Source organism: Pinus tabuliformis, chromosome Q (genome assembly GCF_031772625.1).
Source record: "Pinus tabuliformis cultivar Carrire ecotype Pingquan chromosome Q, CPIR1, whole genome shotgun sequence".
NCBI classification, from domain to species: Eukaryota; Viridiplantae; Streptophyta; class Pinopsida; order Pinales; family Pinaceae; genus Pinus; species Pinus tabuliformis.
The window spans coordinates 337,518,126-337,525,233 of NC_142296.1; positions in this window are offsets into that span (position 1 = coordinate 337,518,126).

A 7,108-nucleotide genomic window follows, 5' to 3' on the forward strand; every position below is an offset into this window, starting at 1 on the left:
TTTGGAGAGTGTGATATCATGCCATTGTGAGGGAATTGTGAGTGAGTAGAGATTGTTGCAATTATTCAAAAAATATTGTAGAGATATATCAAAATTGTGTATGCGGAATTCAAAGATGATTTGAGAATAAAATATTCAGATTTTACGTCTTGTAGAGTGGAGGAGAATTGATAGTTTGTGTGTGTTAAAGAGCATAGATTGTTGTGAGTATAAGAGAATAAATAACCCACTATAGGGAAAAGTTTTTGATTCAGATTTGATGTGCAGAATGATGGTGTTGTTGGGTTATTCATGTTGGGCAAATTGAGAACCTAGTATGAAACATTTATGAAACATGGTTCGCATGGAGGAAGTGAAGGTGTGGAGGCTTTAGAGTAAACTTTTATTTCACAGATTAAGAAGGAAGAAATTTCTCCATCAAGTAGGAGTTGTATAGTCCAATGGTAGTTGGGTGAGGATCAATGGTCATGGGATCTTCCAACGGATAGATTTCCATAGATCCATGAGGGAAATAGTTTTCCTATCTGATAGATGGCAACATACTATAGAGAAAGCCAACTATTCCAGATTATGGTTGTAAGTTAATCCATGTATAATTTTTTCAGCACATTGATAAAATATTAGAGCAGTGCAACAACAACATGGTGGTTTTCTCTCCAAAGGGTTTCCACCAGAAATACTTGTGTTCTTATGTGTGCATGCTTGTGTTGATATTTATCATGCTCATTATGTTTTGACTTTATTATGTCTTACATATTTATATAAAGCTAATATTATGGATGTTTGTGGCCTCTCTGATATTGCGGTATTTTTTTTTAAAATTTGATATAAATCCTATCACTATTGATTCACACCCCCCCCCGCAAGTAGTGATCAAGTTTTCAACAATTGGTATCATAGCTAGTTCTCTTCTATGAATATTGACCACTTGGAGAGTAGATCGTGGATCATGGCTAGAAGCAAGAGCAAGATGTCTCAAAATACAAAGGGTTTGAGGAAGGAAAATATTTAGTCTATTGCAAATGAATCAACAAATTCTGAAATCTCAGCCAAAATAGTTGTGACGCGAGGTAATATGTTGAAATAATTTTTTTAATTATAATTTTGATGATTCTATTGAGTTTGATAGTGATGATGAGAAGGATATTGCTCTCATTAAGGCTGAATATGCATAAAAAGTTATTGTAATCAAGGAATTAGTTTCTGAAGTATAAAAGCTAACCAATGCATGTAAATATCAGAAAGAATTTTGCATATTTCTGATGAGAAACAAATGGGTTAGGAAAAGAAATCAATGGATTGAAAATTCAGCTTGAGGAGGCAAAGAAGATTGAGGAAGAAATGAGAAAGAAGTATAGAGATAAGGAGGAGGAATGTGAGAGATTGGAAGCAGAAGTGGTTTCACTAAGGAATGATTTGGAGAAGGAAACCACTCAATTTAAGAGCAGCCAAATTTCCTCATCTTGCAAATTAGATTGCAACATCCACAAAGTTGAAGCTAGTTTAATTACAGCCATAAGAATAAGCGATGACAATAGTAGAAAAAGTAGCAAGAACAAGAGCCCTCAACAAAACCACCAATCAAAGATAGAGCAAAAGGAAGATAAGCCAAAGATCATGCCAAAAATAACACCAAGAAGATCATCTTCACCTTTGGGTGATGAGAGATGCTACAATTTCAAGAAGCTTAGACATATTACAACAAATTATAGATCCCTGCTACAAGAAAAACAATGGTATAGAATATTCCATCAAGCAAAAAATCAAGGAAGACAACCCACTTCTTGGAGTTCAACCAAAATCAGGTATAATGGTCATTTTTATGGGTATTGTTACTCATGCAATTATTTTGGATACAAGGATATTGAATGCAGGTTACATGTAATGAGTAAAAGGAGGATCAAGATATTAAAATATTTTCCTCCATTTCTTGGTCATATTAGATGATATATATGTGATAATCTTGGTTATATGGCCAAGGATTGCAAGACTCCAAGACACTTAAGGCCACATAATCAAGGAATGAATAATATGCAAAGTAGGCCAAATAAGATGATAGGTGGACATCCACATGCAAGATAGTAGCAAATCAAAGCTTAGAGGAAGAAGGAGAAACAAGGACTAGCTAGAAGAAACTGAGGCTTTCATGGCTAGGGGGGAGCTATGGTGCATCTTGTTTTTGCATGTAAAATCATCGATGGTGTTTCCATATCTATTGAAGTATATGTGAATATATCTACTTGTTGAGAAGTTGTTTTTGATGAAGCTATGATATCATGATGGATTTTATTTGTGCTACTAACAATTGTATCTGCTAAGGTTGTTGTGATCAGGATTTGTGATGAGAGAATGAGCACAAATCTCTCTATAAGGAAGATTGAACAAACATGATGGCACATGTTCGAGGGGGCACTTTATATGCTTCCAATATTTCGATGGTTTTTTTAGCATCGTGTTTACTTGGAGGAGTTGGTTATGCATTCCATGCTATTTGATTATTTGACATGAGGATTTTGCAAGTGTATGTGTTTTGGTTATGCGTGGATTATATGTGGGCTATATGAGCTGACATGCAGTTGACATGTATTATGCATCTTGGTGTGATGATATTATGCATGTGATGTTGCTATGGAGATTAGTATGATGGTGGATGATGTTTATATTTCTAAGTATGGTTGATGATGTAATATTTTTGTTGTCACTACATCTTGTTGTTGCCGCCAGTTCAGTTTATATTTTTTCTTATATGTGGAGAGAGTACATTATTGCACATGTTTTTGGATTGAGTAACTGATATGTTAGTTTATGTTGCTAGTGCCTGGTTTCTACTCTCATGAGAAGAGAGTGTGTTTTCTTTAATGGGATGAGGTCAAGAGATGATGGTGCTATGTTGCAAATTCATATGTTTCTATTGCTTATGTTGATTTCTATGGAATCTTATTGATGACATGTTGTTCATAATATGAAGATATATATGTGTTGTTGCTTCTATTCCATGTTTCCATGTTGCTGCTTTTAGATGGTTATGTGTATGTTGAGCATGGTGGTGATTATTATCTTGTTGCTGCAAATTTACTGTTACTATTATACACATGTTGTTGGTGAGGGGTTGGGATTAGCCATGAAATACCATGTTCTATCTATGGTACTGCTATTTGTTTCTGCTGAATATGGAGGTTATATTGTTGCTCATGGAGGGCTAGTATTTGATGCATATTCCATGTATTGTATTTTCATTGAAGCTGATATATGTAGCATATATTCTTGCTTATGGATACCATGTGCTCATGTTATATCTTTATATTGGGTTATGCATAGAAGAGAGCACACTTGTGTGTGATTATAAAAGTCATGTATTGTCATTGTCATATATTGTTTCGCTATTATACATGGAGAGGTATATGGGGTCATGAATGCACTAAGAGAGAGTCATGTGAGTCAAGGTTCAACCATATGTATAGGCTTATTCATGTCATTGTACAATCATGTATTATCATTTCGGTAGCCATGTAATAGGCCTATGAAGCCTTGTACTCTACTACGTATCATTTGGTCATAGTCATTGGTCTATGTGGAGTAGTCTCTTGTATATGGAAAGAAGGAATTGACAGCTGTATATATATCAGTCTACTTTCAACCATGAAGATGTTTGATCCAGTGGAGTATGGATGTTCATATGGTTGTGACCTATCATCATGTATTGTTGCTACCATGTCTAATTCAAAGATATGTTTCTTCTAGATAGTCATTGTTGTTGCTAATATATGAGTTTTATGTTGCTAGAGAGTACATTGTGGAGAGGATGTATTTGTTGTTGTTGCTTCAGAGTTGGTTGGATATATGTTCTTGTTGCTATGGAATTGATCAGAGTTTTGTTGTTAGTTGGTCACATTATGTTGTTGTTTTTATGTGTTGGTGATTTTGTCTGCTATTACTATTATGTCATGGATTATGTTGTTGTTGCTTCAAGCGAGAGAGCATGTGTTTCAGTTATTGTTGTTGCTAGTTACTTTCATGTTCCCTTGAGAGTGAGAGACTTTATTGTTGTTACCCATAGGATATGTATACTACTGCTTTAGTTTGTTGTTGTTTGGACATAGCTTGTGTCCATGGGGAGTTTATTGCACATATTTTTCAGTTATGTGGGGGAGTGTTGTTTCCTTTCAGTCTTACACTCCATTGTTCATCACCTACATATGATATTGAGTGGATAATATGTTTTTGTTAATGGAGCCCATTGCATGTAGAGGAGTATATAGCATTCGTCCTTGACATGTCTAGCCATTTTCCATTGATGTCAAAGGGGGAGAATGTGAAGACGAGGATCAATTTTTAGAGGACAGTTTCAGATGGTTGTTTAAGCTAGAGTTGCGACCAATGCCAAAGGGGGAGTGTTACAGATCCATTTTGGCACATCAACCTTGACTTATAGATCAGTACTATTAGGTCCCATCAAACCCTAATTCAGTTGTTACATGCCCTAAATGAAGTCAACCATCAGAATTCCTCCTTCCCAAGAGATTCCATGACTGAAATCATCCAAAAACTACCTCTAAGAAGATCAGCGCAGGCAGGCCTTTATCAGGGTGCATTGCAGTGCAGCCTAGTACACTGCCAGGGTGCATTGTAGCGCACTTGAGCCCTCTTTGGCCTGCGCTGGGTGAATTTGAGTGAAATCTGCATTGGGGTTTGGAATATTCTTATCCATAGGATGCCTCTAGAAGTTTCCTAAGGCTATCCACTCCTTTGGGCTCGAAATTGGATGAGGGAGGGAGTTAAGGAACATCAATCCCTTTATCCCTTCCTCCATGGAACTAAATCCTAAGTTTGGGAGGGCATTCATTATCACCATTTATGGCATAACTTCCTCCATTCACCTATAAAAAGACCACTCATCTAAGTGATTAGGGGCTAGAAATCATTGAATTATAGGGAGATGCTACTAGTATGAGACTTGAGTTGGTTTCAAGTATTGTAATGATGTCAAAATGTCTTGCTTTTTATGAGGAGAGGATGGGATTGAACTAGAGGAGTGGCACTGAATCAAGCAAATTGGGTTGTAACTCTTCCTTTTACTAATAAAGTGTTCAAAGCTTTTTCCATATGTTTGTATTGTTCATTGATGCTTTCATATGTGTATTATGCACTTGATTCCATTTTATGTTTAATCAATAGATCATTATCATATGCTTTGATCGATTTTTGTCTTATGTCTATGTGCATGTACTTTTCAAGCAGATTAAGTACGGAAAGGAGAAACAAAATTGGTCAAGGGAGATAAGGAGTAAGCAAAAGCTTCAAGTAGGTTTCTTTACTATCTTATTTAATATATTGGTTATAGAAAAAGTAGAGAGTGCTTTGCACTGTTGTTCTAGACTTAGCTACTAATCTAGGGGTTTAAGTGTTTATCCATAGACACTAAAACTTCCCAAAACAAATTTGCGACTCCACTGGGGAGAAATTATCCATATTAGTAGCTTATCATCCTCTTAAGACATTTTTACATACTTTACTTGTGGTCGTTGATTGAATTTCAGTCTTACTTCATTGAAAATTGAGTCAAAACTGTGTGAAATTGCCTTCAAAAATGGCTTACTGTCACCAGCGTAGCCCAGTGAAGGACACAGTGCACTGCAATGCAATTCCTGCATAGGATCAGTGCACTGAAGCACACTATCTCTCACTGCAGTGTGCACTGATCCCTTGAGGGTTAGTTTCCCATTTAGGAGCTGAAGTTTTTTGCCAATTTTCTCTTGTTTGAATGATTTGCTGAATGTCAATGATGTCTTGTCTCTGAAAATAGTTTTTCATCTCCTTAGCTGGCCCTACTTAGACTAGGATTGATAAATGTTTCTTATGTATTTACTTTGTCATTTTCAATCTATAGTTGAAAGTTAGTTTTTTGGTTGATTGATCTTTGTCGAAAGAAAGTGTCGTAAATTCTTCCTTTCCTTGAAAAGAAATTGTCGCAAAATCATCATTTCTATGAAAAGAGTTTATTGATTGATTGTGCATTAGTTTTCCTTTTTTCAATTCAGTTTATGGGAAATCGAAAAGAAATACATGCATGTTGCATTGAAAAATATTGTGAATTCTTGAAATGAATAGCTAGGGAAATTTCATTAGATGTGCTCTTTGCTCTTTGTCAAAGATCTGATTTCTCTCTCCCGACTATCTAAGGATTTTCATTTTTAAATTGAATGGAAAGAATGCTTATCATCTTAGTTGCATTTTAGGAATTGCAAACATACATCACATGGTGAACCTTGAAAGGCAAATTCTAAAGAAGATCAACTTAAAATTTATCTGAATTTACCTAAGGGAGCATTGTCACTTAATGAAAAACATTTAGAGGTCTAGGCAAGAGAAGTGTTCTGGCATCGTAAAACAAAGCAACTGCCACTAACTTGTCTACAATACATCCCGAGTGTGGTACCTCATTCCACGTACGTGATTATATCGTAGCTCATCAACGTACCTTCAGGTATATAGGGCAGTGTTACAGTACATAAAGTATATAAGAATGCTCTCACTATGCGGTTTTGCATTAGACAATGCTTATACTGACTGGGCCTCCACGTACCTTTGGGTATATATGGGAGGAAAACTCTAGATTGCTATCCATCCTTAAGTAACCGATTCAACCACCTTTTACACTGTGATACACCGAACATAGCATTCGGGGAGATCCGTACTTCTTGCTTCGCTAGGAGGTATTATGCAGTTCACAGTTTCTTGGTAAACCTTTAGCCTAGATTATCCCTCTTTTTTTTGTTATGTTACTTTGATTAAAATAAATTAATTTACCGCGGATAACATCCTCCATGCTTGCTCCTTAGTTGATCTTAGGTTGAAACATATGGCGACGAATCCAAAGTACACTGATCAAGAAATTCCTTTATGGGAATCCTAGTCCTTTTCCTTCTTTCAGAAATATTGGTGCTCCTTATATGGCTACATTTTCCCTTCCGGGATTTACTATTGGCTTGCCAGTATGGTTGTTTTAAACCTCCTTGGTTCAAAATGTCGTGATTTCTTCGTAATGGAGTACTACTCCAATTGGACAAAAACAACCTCCAGTTGATCTTAAAGTTGACCCTTCACCTTC